This window comes from Halichoerus grypus, chromosome 7 (assembly GCF_964656455.1).
Source record: "Halichoerus grypus chromosome 7, mHalGry1.hap1.1, whole genome shotgun sequence".
Taxonomy (NCBI): Eukaryota; Metazoa; Chordata; class Mammalia; order Carnivora; family Phocidae; genus Halichoerus; species Halichoerus grypus.
The window spans coordinates 76,795,146-76,811,244 of NC_135718.1; the positions used below are offsets into that span (position 1 = coordinate 76,795,146).

The 16,099-nt window shown below is 43.2% G+C and overlaps 1 long non-coding RNA gene across 3 annotated transcripts in view; it reads left to right on the forward strand.

The window, feature by feature from the left end:
* The first annotated feature begins 258 nt into the window (after positions 1–258).
* The window catches only part of LOC118527507 (uncharacterized), a 95,799-nt gene continuing 79,958 nt past the window's right edge, over positions 259–16,099 (forward strand). For 2 of the 3 annotated variants that reach the window (XR_013449775.1, XR_004913140.2), the window contains exon 1: positions 261–480. This is a non-coding gene — a long non-coding RNA (uncharacterized LOC118527507). Of the gene's footprint in view, positions 481–16,099 lie in introns of all 3 variants that reach the window. The other variant, XR_004913141.2, reaches the window with a different exon arrangement.

The following is a 16,099-nucleotide window of genomic DNA, read 5'->3' on the forward strand; positions in this document are numbered from 1 at the left end:
TCTCTCATATTTTCCTTATTTTCCACAGCTCTTATGTTACTGACTCATAGACTCTCCATAAATGGAATGGTTTGTTGTAGACACAAACAGGCCCCTTAGTTAGCGAAAGGTCAAAACAAAATGTCCAATTAAGTCTCGTGAGAAGAGAGAATGTTGTGGCAGAAAGGACTCCAGACTTGGCCCGGGAGGACACCTGTTTTGATATTTACAAGTCATGTCAACATCAGCAAGTCATTTCCTCTCTCTGCACACAAGTTCTCATAGCTGTGAACGAGCAACTATGCTAAATGATTCTGCACTAATGTTACATATTTCTAGGTGGAGGTTAAAATCTGACAAATGCTAACTTCCACAGTAAGGAAGAACGATTGGCAAGCCCACAGATGATGGTTCTGTGTACACTTTTAGATCAACTGGTCCTTGGTTTCTGAGCTTAAGCCAATGGGAGAAGATGCACAGCATCCTTCTCTCTACACACCCGTGAGTATGTGGGATGTTGGTGTGGCTCTTTCACCCCTCACCTCTTCTCTTTCATTTATACTCTCTAATTTCCAGGCAAAATAGTCATGAAACAATCAGGAGTCTGGGCTGGTCAAGGCCTAAGGACCCAAAAGGCTTTAGATTCTGTCTACTGCTTACAGCCAAGACTGGACCCAGCCCAGAAACACGAGTATGTCTTGGAGAAAATGGATGTGTGTAAATGTGAACTGAAAGAGCTCCCTTGCCAAGTTCTGAAGCACTTTGGGATCGATACTGCGTTGCTGTGGGATTCCACTGGAATGAGTACTATGGTGGAGGTGGGGAGGGGTGGGGACAGAAAAGCCCTCTGGAGGGCATGGTTGACTATAAAGGAATTGGCAGAATTCTACAATGATGTCAGGATCAGCAGGAAGCTTGATCAGACCTGTGCGCATCTCTCTTTATCTTGGCACCTGAGCTGGGAACTGCTGGTTGAGGTAGGTAGTCTGACCACACCAATAGCCGTGAGATATAGCCATGGTCGTTCCATGTGGCCAGCCCTACCACAGCCTACCTTTCATTGGCTGTCTTGGCTTTCCAGGTCTCCAGCCTCAAGCACCAAGGGGTACATTTGAGCTTATCAAGAGAGCAGCAAATATTAACCTTGGATGACAGTTCAACATATATAAGCAGCTTTTAAGACCCCCTGAGTATTGAGGGGATAGGACAACTGTAAAGGTGTGGATTTCCTACAAACCATGCCAGCAATGGGTGGGAGCATATCAATTTGGGCTGATAATGTAAATGTATTCTCATTTATTTAAATAAGCAGGTCAAGCCTAGGATATAAGGGTTACACTTCTATGACCTACTGTAGTGATTTTTGGATCCACCTGCCAAATTACTGAGGTCAACTCTATGTCCCTCTTAAATAGCTACATCTACAGATCCTAGAGTCTAAATGTTGTAAATTGTTGAGATGGGTCCACAAGTGCATTTCAACACCATTATCACCACATCCTATCCCCACCGTCAACGTCCATCCTTACCTTGCTGCTTTGGTTTAGTTCAGGAGCCGTGCAGAGGGGCTGGCCGGCTATATAAATGGTGGCTGGTGAGGTATAAAAAAGTGCCCATGAGGGTAGATTCCCTCAGCCTTCTCTTTGATTTTCCATACCCAAAGAAGAAGAACAATAAACACAGTTCTATTAGTGTGATAGAGCATAAAGCTGCTCACGATAATCAGTCTCCCCCCTTCTCCAGCTGTAGGATTGAAGCTGAACATAGCCCTGCCTGGTAACAGTAAATTTCCTAACCTTTGCATATGCATGTGGCCATGTCATTCAATACCTGCCAAAGGACTGGGAATGGAATTAAGGGGCTATACTTTATTTCCTCCACACTGTTTTCCACTTTACACTGACAGGAACCCATTACAATTGCACCTTGACCATGAACAGGGTGGTAATGTCTGTCTAGGAGATGGAAGAAACCTGGTCTTTTGATGACAATTTGGGGTAGAGCCAGACTTTTCTGTGTGAAAGAGATAAAGTCCACCTTCTTGGAAATATTATTGGGATCTTTCATAAAGTTACTTAGCTGTGTCCTAAATAATACAGTTACCTTTCATTACTGTTTCCAGGGGAAATTCCAGTCTCACTTGAGGCTTCTGAATCCATTTGACTTTTTTGGTCTGTGTCCAGAGCCTCCAAGCTCTTGGCTTTCGCCTTTCTGTTCTTTTGTAAAGTTCTGACCTCAGCCAACAATAATTCTTTTTTTTTTTTTTTTTTTTTTTTGAGAGGTAGAGAGCGTGCATGCGAGCAGGGGGAAGAGGAGGAGCAGAGGGAGAGAATCTCAAGCAGACTCTATGCTCAGCGAGGAGCCCGACCCAGGGCTCGATCCCACCACCCTGAGATCATGACTTGAGCCAAAACCAAGCGTCTGACACTCAACCGACTGAGCCACCCAGGCGCCCCCAGTAATTCATCTTAAAATGTGAAACAGGCAAGAGAAAATTTTACAGTTCAGGTAGAAATTGGGATGATGTTCCAGACTGTGGAGATAATAAAAAACCCTGGCTGAAGCAGGCCAGGCTGTCCAGATTAGATGAAACACAGCATTCACCGCATGTGGTGTCCTTAGAATAGCAATAGCTTCGAAGTAAGTTTCCGTCACTGAGAGCTGACTGCCCACCACGCTACTGTCTGATCTTAGCACATTTAATTCTTTACGAAGGGTGGAATTACTTAGCTTAATTAAAGTCTCATCTAGTTTCAGAATCAAAGCTAAATGCAGATTCATTTCCTCTGAGTAAGCATTGCACAAAAAATACAGACTTCCAAGGCATTATTAAACTAAAACAAGCTTTATTGTCCCTTAGCCAAATATCAGACATTCTGCGGAGGGAAAGGAAGGATTTCGAGCCCTGGGAGTGTTGAGTCTGTCTCCTTTGGTCCAGAGAAGGACAGTGATTCTACCCGTAGGTTCTTTAGCCTTCAGAGCAATAGAACAGTCTAGACCCAGAGCAAAGACCACAGAGCTCCCTTTTATGGGACTAACTGGATGTAGTTGTGGATCTTTCCAGAACACCTAGGCCTTCGAGGGCTAGGCCAAACAAACTCAAATAGCACACCAGTCTTCTCAAAGAATGTAACTGAAAATCACTCCTACTTTTGCTTAAAGTTACTATTTGTCCCTAAATGAAACCCCTGCACGATAACACACTATATTATCTCCCATTTAAGTTGAGGCCTGTAGGCTTAAAGTGATTTAGCAGACACACTGGTGACCATCTGGTGATGAAATGAAGTTTTATTATAAGCCAGCAGTTGCTGGGAAGACCTATGATCCATAAAATGGGATTTCTATAGGTTGATGGGAAACAGATGCTCATATGGTCTTAACGAATGACCCAAAAGATTATTTATTAATTACAAAGGTTAGAATGTACCTTCACAATGGAGAGTTCTGGGGACTCCCCCCTTAGCCGAATCTTCAAACTTAGCATTCCCGAAGGTGAGACCATCTGACATAACGTGCCTTCTGAACTATGTAATATTGCTGTCAGAAACGTTTAGCTCAAATGTAATCATGAGGAACAGCCAGAGAAATTCAGAATGTGGGACATTCTGTAAGGAAGTTGACGTGGACTCTTAAAAACAGCAACAAAAATCCATGTCATGAAAAGAATAGTTTTAGAGCAACTGTTTAGATTCAAGAGACATAATAAATACGCAGTATGAGCTCTGACTGAACCCCAAATTTAAAATAGAAAGCAATAAAGTGATAAATTTGGGGGAAGCGATTCTTGGTCAAAAAATGGAATATTAGAGGGGCGCCTGGTTGGCTCAGTCTGTTAAGCGTCTGCCTTCGGCTCAGGTCATGATCCCAGGGTCCTGGGATCGAGTCCCGCGTCCGGCTCCCTGCTCAGTGGGGAGTCTGCTTCTCCCTCTCCCTCTGCCTGCCGCGTGCACACATGCTTGCGTATGTGTAGAGAGCGGGGATTAGAGAGGACGAGAGGAAGTGTGGCAAAAGGTTAACGCTTGTTGAATCTTGGTAAAACACATATGGGACTTTATTGTATTTTTGAATTTTTAAAAAATTAAAAGTTGGTGCAAACACGCAAGGATCTGGAAATTGACCCTACTTACTTTTTGCAAAGGTTCAAGGACATCCCCCCCGCAGAGGTACGCAGTCACTCTGCCACCCACACTTCTGACTCCTTGCTTTTTGCTTTCTAATGCCCTGAAGACTGAGCTCTTTCCTTCTGGCTCCCAAGACACTTAGAATTTACCTTCTGCTCACGCAAATGTTTCCAGACCCAGTTCCTGGAGAGAGTGGAGGAAGGGTGCCTAGGAAACAGGGCAGTTTGCTCGTGAAAATAATCCTTAATCTCAGGAAACAAACTGAGGGTTGCTGGAGTGGTGGGGGTGGGAGGGATGGGGTGGCTGGGTGATAGACATTGGGGAGGGTATGTGCTATGGTGAGCGCTGTGAATTGTGTAAGACTGTTGAATCACAGACTTGTACCTCTGAAACAAATAATACATTATATGTTAAAAAAAAAAAAGAAGATAGCAGGAAGGGAAAAATGAAGGGGGGGAACTCGGAGGGGGAGATGAACCAGGAGAGACAATGGACTCTGAGAAACAAACTGAGGGTTCTAGAGGGGAGGGGGGTGGAGGGATGGGTTAGCCTGGTGATGGGTATTAAAGAGGGCACGTTCTGCATGGAGCACTGGGTGTTATGCACAAACAATGAATCATGGAACACTACATCACAAACTAACAATGCAATGTATGGTGATTAACATAACATAATAAAAAAAAAAATATTACCAGAAAGTGAATGGAGGCAACTGGCAAGTGAGTTTGAACCTAAAAGACCAGCTTTAACAAAGAGGTAGAGAAGGTGAATTCCTGGTCTCTTCTTTCCAAACATTTTCTCCTGCCGTTTTAGCATTCCCTTAGCAAACGTTCTCATTTCATGGATTTTTATTTCTCTGCGTTTTTCCCGAACCCCCACCATGCCCCAGGCAGTACACTGGCTTTATGGGATTAAATGAGATGGCCTGTGTCCTCAAGCCATAACCTCACTTGTTCTGAGTTTCCCATCAAACTGAGTCAAAGAAATAAGGTAAAACTTCTTGAGTTGACCCTCTGAGGTCAGGTGGAGACAGGTGGAAAGTAATTCTAAGGAGTAAATCCAGCGGCATCATTTGAGGTATTGGTGGGGCGGTGGGGGAGGGAGGCTGACTTAGAGCAGAGCCCGGAGAGATTTCTCATCACACAGTGGCCACTGTTGTTACAATCAAGACAAGAACACCGTTGGGGCACCTGGGTGGCTCAGATGGTTAAGCATCTGCCTTCGCCTCGGGTCATGATCTCAGGGTCCTGGGATTGAGCCCCACATCGGGCTCCCTGCTTGGCGGGGAGTCTGCTTCTCCCTCTGCCTCTACCCCTGCTTGTGCCCTCTCTCTGTCAAAAATAAATAAAATCTTAAAAAAAAAAAAAAAGATAAGAACACCGGGCCAAGATAACAGAACCCAGTGTCCTGATATTGAGATAAGGAAGAGACCAGAAGCTCTGGGAAGAAAGTTATGTCTTTGGAGAACAGAAGGAAGTTCCACACAGAGCAAAGTCTTTGGACAAAAAGAGCCTGCCATGGAGGTGGCCATGAGCTCCAAGGCCCATTGCCAGGGAAGTCAGCGTGCCAAATTCCCAAGGTGTCTTTGTGTTCCATGGAATGAAGCAGAATAGGAGGGCAGCCTCCCTTGAACTGTTAGTAACCTTGAGGGAGGCAGTGTTTATATGAGTCATGTGGACATGAGCCAAGAACATGAAATGAGAGTTTCCAGCTAAAAGTTAAATTTTTTCCAGAGATAATGATGGTTATATATTAAGTGATCATTGTGTGCTACCCATAAATGCTAAATATTTTGCTCATCCTCTCCATAAAGTAAGCGAAAGTGAGTCTTATCACCCCATTTTACCCAAGAAGGCAAGAACTTAGGAAAGTGAAGTAATTTCCCATATCTAATACCCTGGAAGTTACGGAGCTGATATGAGCCCACATTGTGGTCCCAGCACCAATGCTATTCTTTCAGTTGATCCTTTCTTTGCTCAGCATTTGGTAACCATTTAGTTGTGAAAGCACAAAAAGTATTAACTTACAAATGTCCCAAGATATTACCACACCCTCCTCAAACTTACCCACTAATGGGTTTTGTCTCTTTCCTGTTCCTTCCCCTCAGATCAGGGAAGTGTGCAGATGCATATGCTCACTTGGATTTGGGAGAAATCGTCTAAGAATTTAGAGAAAGGGAAACAGGAGGATCTGTGGTGTGAGGAGGAACTGGATACGGGAGGAAGTGAGAGTCACCCTCAGGGGATTTGGAAGAGTCACTTTTATCCACTTTTATTCCTGTGGGACCTGGAGAAAACAGACAGGCTAGGCACTTCTTCCCAGGAAAGAAACCTCTGGAGTGGGAGACTAGAAACATCCCAGGACTACACATAGCAGAAGGGTCCCCAAAAGAAATGTGACCCTCACGAACACTGGTGAAATAAAAAAAACAAAAAAACAAAAAAAACATAATACGCTTGGTGAGATTAGATTTCTGGTAGAAAATGGCAAAATGACAAATTTGGGTCCGGATCCAAAGTGCCTAGACCTCTTGTCAACACAGAGTCAAAGGGCCATGAGGAAGTTAGATTAAAAATTTATAGACATCGTTAGGAGGGCTCTGGGTCAACATGGAATAAGACATTGGGGGTTGGAGTCAAGTTTTTAAAAAGATCACCCAAAGCTAGGGAGGTCTCACATGGGAACCTGGGTTATCTTTTGGAACCACAACTGATACTTACATGGAGGCACTTGGTTGCCACACTTCCGAGGACAGCAGTTCATCACTGGGAACTCAGTCAGGTGGACACATCCACAGGGGTCATTTGTGGTGAGCAAGGTCCAAATAGCACCTGCTCTAGGGTATCTGGCCTTAAAGATGGAAAAACAAAGGCAGTCAATTACCCCACACGTTGTAGAGTCGGGTCTTTCAGAATTATAAATCATCATAAAGGCGTAAATGACTGCCTTTTTAGAGAAAACCTGGTAGCACCTCAGAGGTTGTTGATGATGTGTTGGTTACTGAGACTTGTATGTCGGGGGGCTGCTGCACATTACAGGAAAGGGAAAGACTTTTATATGATTCTCAAGATGTCCACAAAGTGCTCTGGTGTGCAATTTGGGACATCAGACCGAAATGGGGCTTGAAAGGATCAAATGAGTATTTCACCCTCCATGTTCCCACGAATTTCACTGTGGATAAAAATAATTCAAGAGGAAGAAGAGAAGAAAGATGAAGCAATGTCAGAGAACAAGACCAAAGAGGGAAGTCAGGTTTGGAGATGGCAATCCAGGCCAAGATCTGAAACTCATGTGGGTGTGACTCAGTTCCTCGAGTTAGAGTACCCCAAAAACAGGTCTTAGAGATGTGAGATGGACACCCCACTTTTGGTCACAGACTTTCTCAGATAAGTTGGAGCTTATGTCTTTTAATTTTTTCCCAAATACATTTGAATTTGTCCAGAGAGACGGGACGAACAGCTGTGTACCCATGTTTGGTGGGGACATAGGGCACAGTAGTCTTTTTTTTTTAAAAGACAAGTGAGAAAGTACTCTGAGGTAGAAACAACCCATCTCTTCCTGCTGTTAAAGGGATTCGCTTTTGAGGCAGGTTGTACCTGTGGAGGAAGCCATCTTGTCCCTCACAAAAAGATGATCATGAGAGGCTGCAGAGGCTGGAGTGGCAGGCCGCCGTGGCCCCACAAGGGGAGCTGGGGTGGGAGGACCCCCACTAAATGGTGCGTCTTCCCAGACAAGAGGGTCAGCGACCCAGGGCAGGGCCTTGGCTTTGAGGGTACCAGAAATGTGGTGGAAGAAATTCAACCTGCCTTTACGTCACTTGGGAACGGATTCTGCCTCAACTGATGTCCATCCTCCATACATACACCCCTCACCTCCGCCACCCCTACTAAAGGGCGCTGGTGTCCCCAGCCCCTTGTGTGGATGGGTTAGAATGGTGGTGGTCCAGTCTAGGGAGCAGAGGAGATACTCTCCCCATATCCAAGCTACCAGGCTGGGTAACAAAACCCCTCCAAAGTCTCTGCAGGCACAGAAGCCCCAGAGGACTTCTCTGTTTTAAATTAATAATTGTTCTCAGAGATGGGTAGACAGGAAGCTTAGGTCTTTAGGATCCCCCAAATTTATGGTCGGCCATTTTTCTCCCAGGCGCATGTCATGTTTGAGGCATCACCAAGCCTGATGGAGATAAAATACTTGAATCACGCAAGAGGTTGAGGATAGTAGACTCTCAAGCTGAACGGCAGTTTTCTGTCAACCTGGTTCTTTCCCCTTGGATCATTCACAAAATTCACCTCCAGAGGTTTCACACACAAATGGGAATCAGAAACATCCATATAAAAAAACCAGCTTGGTATTGTTGGAATTATTTTCCGTGTGTTCTTCTTTCCAAATGGGAAAAGGTAAAGGTTGGTCCACACCTTTGTATGGGTGACGAAAGGTGTCTCCAGATGTGTATATTTGCTTCTATAAATAGCCCCAGTTCTTTTAACTTTTTAATTTTTAATTTAATTTAATTATTTTATTTTATTTTTTCCATTTTTTAAAAAAATTTAAATTCAATTAATTAACATATAATGTATTATTGGTTTCAGAGGCAGAGGTCAGGGATTCATCAATCTTATATAATACCCAGTGCTCGTCACATCACGTGCCTCCTTAAAGTTCATTCCCCCATCCCCCCACCTCCCTCCCCTCCAGCAACGCTCAGTTTGTTTCCTATGATTGAGAATTTCTTATGGTTTGTCTCCCTCTCTGATTTCATCTTGTTTTATTTTTCCCTCTCTTCCTCTATGATCCTCTGTCATGTTTCTTAAATTCCACATCTGAGTGAAGTCATATGATAGTTGTGTCTCTCTGATTGACTTATTTCACTTAGCATAATGCCCTCTAGTTCCACCCACGTCATTGCAAATGGCAAGATTTCATTTTTTCTTTTGATGGCTGAGTAGTATTCCATTGTATGTATATACCACATTTTCTTTATCCATTCATCTGTCGATGGACATCTGGGCTCTTTCCGTAGTTTGGTAATTGTGGACATTGCTGCTATAAACATTGGGGTGCAGGTGCCTCTTCGGATCACTACATTTGTATCTTGCCTCAATTCCTCTTGAGAAGTATATACTGATGATCTGTATTTAGTTGGAAAATCACTTCTTCCATTCTTGAGAATTAAGGTGAAATTTCACATTTTTCTCATTAAACAACAACAAAAATTCTCAGTACAGAGGAAGGCAGTACTAAGAAAGCATTTTGTTCCACTTTTTCTAGTCCATTTTTTTCCCTAGAACGGGAGAATTGGAGGGCCTGTAGCCAGGAAAATGAATATCAAACTAATTGTACCAATTCGTGAATCCAAATCGAGGCACCGAATGGAGTTAGACTTTTAGAAACAGAATCATGGCCGCCCAGTGATGGTCTCTTTCTTTCAGAACACTTTTTCTTTTCTTCTTCTTTTTTTTTTTTTTGAATCTCATGCATTTTTTAAATTGAAGTATAACTAACGTACAATGTTACATTCGTTTCAGGTGTACAATATAATGATTCAACAATTGTATAAATTTCTTAGTGCTCATCATCGCAAGCGTACTCTTTTTTAAAAATTTTTTATTGTTATGTTAATCACCATACATTATATCATTAGTTTTAGATGTAGTGTTCCATGATGCATTGTTTGTGCATAACACCCAGTGCTCCATGCAAAACGTGCCCTCTTTAATACCCATCACCAGGCTAACCCATCCTCCCACCCCCTTCCCCTCTAGAACCCTCAGTTTGTCTTTCAGAGTCCATCGTCTCTCATGGTTCATCTCCCCCTCCGATTTGCCCCCCTTCATTCTTCCACTCCTGTTATCTTCTTCTTTTTTTTTTTCTTTCTTAACATATATTGCATTATTTGTTTCAGAGGTACAGATCTGAGATTCAACAGTCTTGCACAATTCACAGCACTTACCAGAGCACATACCCTCCCCAGTGTCTATCACCCAGTCACCCCATCCCACCCACCCCACCCCCCACTCCAGCAACCCTCAGTTTGTTTCCTGAGATTAAGAATTCCTCATATCAGTGAGGTCATATGATACATGTCTTTCTCTGTTTGACTTATTTCGCTCAGCATAATACCCTCCAGTTCCATCCACGTCGTTGCAAATGGCAAGATCTCATTCCTTTTGATGGCTGCATAATATTCCATTGTATATATATACACCACCTCTTCTTTATCCATTCATCTGTCGATGGACATCTTGGCTCTTTCCACAGTTTGGCTATTGTGGACATTGCTGCTATAAACATCGGGGTGCACGTAGCCTTTCGGGTCCCTACTTTTGTATCTTTGGGGTAAATACCCAGTAGTGCAATTGCTGGATCATATGGTAGCTCTATTTTCAACTTTTTGAGGAACCTCCATACTGTTTTCCAGAGTGGCTGCACCAGCTTGCATTCCCACCAACGGTGTAGGAGGGTTCCCCTTTCTCCGCATCCCCGCCAACATCTGTCATTTCCTGACTTGTTAATTTTAGCCATTCTGACTGGTGTGAGGTGGTATCTCATTGAGGTTTTGATTTGGGTTTCGCTGATGCCGAGCAATGTTGAGCACTTTTTCATGTGTCTGTTGGCCATTTGGATGTCTTCTTTGGAAAAATGTCTGTTCATGTCTTCTGCCCATTTCTTGATTGGATCATTTGCTCTTTGGGTGTTGAGTTTGATAAGTTCTTTATTGGTTTTGGATACTAGCCCTTTATCTGATAGGTCATTTGCAAATATCTTCTCCCATTCTGTCGGTTGTCTTTTGGTTTTGTTGACTGTTTCCTTTGCTTTGCAAAAGCTTTTTATCTTGATGAAGTCCCAATAGTTCATTTTTGCCCTTGCTTCCCTTGCCTTTGGCGATGTTTCTAGGAAGAAGTTGCTGCGGCTGAGGTCAAAGAGGTTGCTGCCTGTGTTCTCCTTTAGGATTTTGATGGACTCCTGTCTCACATTTAGGTCTTTCAACCATTTGGAGTCTAGTTTTGTGTGTGGTGTAAGGAAATGGTCCAGTTTCATTCTTCTGCATGTGGCTGTCCAATTTTCCCAACACCATTTGTTGAAGAGACTGTCTTTTTTCCATTGGACATTCTTTCCTGCTTTGTCAAAGATTAGTTGACCATAGAGTTGAGGGTCCATTTCTGGGCTCTCTATTCTGTTCCATTGATCTATGTGTCTGTTTTTGTGGCAAGCGTACTCTTAATCCCCTTTATCTGTCACACTCAGCTCCCCATCCACCTGCCCTCTGGCAACCACTTGTTTTCTGTATTTAAGAGTCTGGGGGGTTTTTTGTTTGTCTTTTTTTTGTTTGTTTGTTCTTTCGTTTTGTCTCCTAAACTCCATGTTTGAGTGAAATTAAATATTTGTCTTTGATTCATCTCACTTAGCATTATATGCTCTAGCTCCATCCATGTGGTTGCAAATGGCAAGACTTCATTCTTTCTTATGGCTGAGTAATATTCCATTGTATATATGTACCACAGCTTTATTATCCATTCATCTGTCAATGGACACGTGGGTTATTTATTTATTTTTTTAATTTCTTCCCCATTTGTCATTTATGATTTGTTGAATACATTTATGTATTCATTTATGTATTCAACAAATCTTTTTTTTTTTTTTTTTTTTTTTTAAAGATTTTATTTATTTATTTGACAGAGAGAGAGATGGCGAGAGCAGGATCACAAGCAGGGGGAGTGGGAGAGGGAGAAGCAGGCTTCCCGCTGAGCAGGGAGCCCGATGTGGGACTCGATCCCAGGACCCTGGGATCATGACCTGAGCCGAAGGCAGACGCTTAACGACTGAGCCACCCAGGCGCCCTGTATTCAACAAATCTTTATTAACTCCCATAAGACCCACCTCTTCTAGAAACTAGGAGTAGGGTGGTGAGCAAGTCCCACTCATCCAGAGTTGATTGTCATGTGATTTCTCGGAAGCCCCTGTGACTATTGCGTACCACATGGACAACAAGCTCCTCCTTCAGATGCTTCTACATCGCACCCATCCGTTTCCTCTCCACACATTTAATTCTCACATAACAGAGCGCCTGCTCCACATCTCATGCCTCAAACTTTGCCACAACTTCCAGACCCGGCTTTGGTTGCATTTCCTGCACAAAGTCTTCTATCCTTAACCCTGTAGTCCAATGTTGATCCTTCCCCTTCTCAACCATTCCAAGGTAGCTCCTCTCAGTTGCTTCAGCAAGTGTGTGAGCCATTTGGGTTGTCCACGGGAGGGTACCCCATATTGTATTCAAATTGTTTTGGGGCATAATATCATATGACTCACACTAGATGACAAATTCCATGAAAACAGGAACCAGGTTGTATCTCTTCCTGCAAGCTCCTTGGTACTCAGCATTCCATTTGCTTGCTCACTTCTGCATTCAGTCTATAAGCAGTCAGGGAGCCCCAACTGTGCCCGGGACTCTATTGTGCAGACCCTGAAGGCACAAAGAAAGATGAGGCCATTGGCATCAAGAATTCAGTCATGGGAGGAGCAGCAGACTGAACGGACAGCTGTAACGGAGGGATTAACGAGAGCAAGCAGCGCCAAGGTGCACAGCAAATACTAACTCAATGATCACTGATCTGAATTGATTACATTTCACAGATGCAAAGTTTTCATACACGTAGCCAAAATTCATATTATAGCTAAAGGCGTGAATGTTCTTGCCTTCATGTGGATTTGCCAAAATCGTTACCTGCCTTGAGCCATCTCTGCCTGACAATATGTTACATTTTCCTTTCAACACTTATCTCAAGTTCCGCATTAGAGTATCTAAAGAGCTTACGACAGCCAACAACAAAGGTAAAACACAAATGCCCTAAATTTGGACTCCACCCAAACCTAATGAGTCAGTCTATGGAAGTGGGGCCCTGCCATTGCTCATTACTGTTATTTCTTTTCTCTCTCTTTTCTTTCCTTCTTTCTTTCTTTCTTTCTTTCTTTCTTTCTTTCTTTCTTTCTTTCTTTCTTTCTTTCTTTCTTTTTCTTTCTTCCTTTCTTTCTTCTTTCTTTCTTCTTTCTTAATTTCTTTTTTTTTTAATTCTTCAAATGATTCTCCTAAGCAGCTAGGTCCCCAGCTCGTGAGAAAGTTAAATATCTAAATTAACAGGTCCTTTTGGCTCCAAAGCTTATATTAAATTTATTTTAACACTTCATTCTGCAGCCACACTTAGTCATATAAAGAAGTCTGAAAGATGTGGGCAACCATTCCAGAATCCCTCACCTGAGGAGGGCTCTGCCAGTTCTACAAAGAGTAGGGATTAGGGAGAGAGAAATGGGAGGTGAAAAGGGACGGGGGTGGGTGGCAGAGGACGAGCATATGGAGAGGAACAGAATATCAGGAGCCTGAAAAGGGTACTGTGACTTTTCCAAGCCATAAGCCAGTCTGACTGTCCCTGGATGAAATTTATGTACACACACAACACACACACACATACACACACACACCCTTGGCTTGCTTTCGTGTTTCTGCAGGTGGCCAGAAGCAGAGTACCCTGAGAGAGAAAAACAAAATAAAGGCTGTTCTGTCTTATAGTTTGTAAGGGTTATCTTTTATTGAAAATTTTTTTTTCCATTTGGCAAACAAATTCCATGCTTCAACTCAAACTGAGATGCTTTTCCTAATTATGAGAATCACAGCAGATGCATTAGTACTACTAAAAACAATGTATTTTAACAATGTCGCACCTCTTGATGTCTTATCCAGGCATATCTTGCAGATATTGCTGGTTCGGTCCCAGGCTACTGCAGTAAAGCAAATAAAACAATAAAGTGAGTCAAATGAATTCTTTGGTTTCCCAGGGCATATAAAAGTTGTTTATAATCTAAGGTAGTCTATTAAGTGTACAATAGGAGTATGCCTAAAAACAATGTACATTTCTTAATGAAAAGATACGTTATTGCTAAAAAATGCTCATCATCATCTGACCTTTCAGGGACTTGCAATCTTTTTGCTGGTGGGGGGTTCTGCCTGGAGGTCAATGGGTGCTACTGATCAGGGCAGTGGTTGCTGAAGGCTGGGGGGGTCTGTGGTAATCTCATAAGACAAGACAGCAATGAAGTTTGCCACGTGGAATGATTTCTCTGTAGCATGTGATGCTGTTTGATAGCATTTCCCCCACGGTCGAGTTTCTTCAAAATTGGAGTCCAGCTTCTGAACCCCTGTCGCTGCTTTATCAACTCAGTTTATTCTCAATCCTTTGCTGTCATTTTGACGATCTTCACATCCTCACTGGGAGCAGGTTCCAACTCAAGAAACCGCTTTCTTTGCTCATCCATAAGAAGCAAATCCTCATCTGTTTGAGTTTGATCATGAAATTACAGCAGTTTAGCCCCATCTTTAGGCTCCACTTCTAATTCTGGTTCTCTTGCTGTTCCCACCACATCTGCAGTGACTTTCTCCCCTGAAGTCTTGAACCCCTCACTGTCCTCCATGAGGGTTGCAATCACCTTCTTCCAAATTCCTGTCCCTGTTGATATTTTGATCTCTTCCCATGAATCCCAAATGCTCTTAATGGCATCTAGAATGGTGAGTCCTTTTGAGAAGGTTTTTAATTTACTTTGCCCAGATCCATCAGAGGAATCATTATTCATAGTGGTGGTAACCTTACAAGATGTATTTCTTAAATAATAAGACTTGAAAGCCAAAATGACTCTTTGATCCATGGCCTGCGGAATGGATGCTGTATTTGCGGGCATGAAACCAACATTCATCTCGGTGTCCATCTCCGTCAGGGTTCTTGGGTGACCATGTGCATTGTCAATGAGCAGTCATATTTTGAAAGGAATCTTTTTTTCTGAGCAGTTGTTCTCAACAGTGGGCTTGAAATATTCAGTAAATCATGTTGTCAACAGACGTGCTGTCATCCAGGCTTTGTTGTCCCATTGATAGAGCACAGGCAGGGTCAACTTCACATCATTCTTAAGGGGCCTAGGATTTTCGGAATGGTGAATGAGCTTTGGCTTCAACCTAAAGTCACCAGCTGCATGGACCCCTAACAAGAGAGTCAGCCGGTCCTTTGTGGCCTTGAAGCCAGGCATTGACTTCTCTCCAGCCAGGAAAGTCCTAGATGGCGTCTTCTTCCAATAGAAGGTTGCTTTGTCTACACTGATAATCTTGTTCAGTGTAGCCGCCTTCCTGAATCATCTCAGCTCGATCTCCTGGAGAACTTGCTGCAGCTTCTCCATCCGCACCTACGGCCTCACTTGGCACTTTGATGTTAGGGAGCTTCTTTCTTTACATCTCCTGCACCCACCTCTGCTGGCTTCCAACTTTGGTCCTGCACCTTCCTCACCTCCCTCAGCCTCCATAGAATCGAAGAGAGTCAGGGCCTTGCTCTGAGCTAGGCTTTGGCTGAAGGGAATGTGGTGGCTGGTTTGACCTTCGATCCAGACCGCTGACACTTTCCCCATATTAGCAGTGAGCCTGTTACACTTCTTATCATCTGTGTGTCCACAGAGTAGCACTTTTAATTTCCTTCAAGAGCTTATCTTTTTCATTCACAGTGTGGCTCACTGTTTGGTGCAAGAGGCCTAGATTTTGGCCTATCTTGGCTTCATCATGCCTTCCTCACAAAGCTGAATCATTTCTAGCTTTTGACTTAAAGTGACAGGCACGTGACTCTTCCTTTCACTCGAACACTTAGAGGTCATTGTAGGGTATTAATTGGCCAAATTTCAATTTTGTTTTGTCTCAGGGGCTAGGGAGGCCTGAGGAGAGGGGAAGAGACAGGAATGGCTGGTTGGTAAAGCCATCGGAACACGCACATTGATTAAGTTTGCCATCTTATATGGGTGTGGTTTGTGGTGCTCCCCAAAAATGACAATGGTAACATCAAAGATTGCTAATCACAGATCACCACAACAGAAGTAATGCAATGAAAATGTTTGAAATAGTGTGTGAGTTACCAAAATATGATGCAGAGACGGGGAGTGAGCAAATGGTGTTAGGAAAATGGTGTGGATAGACT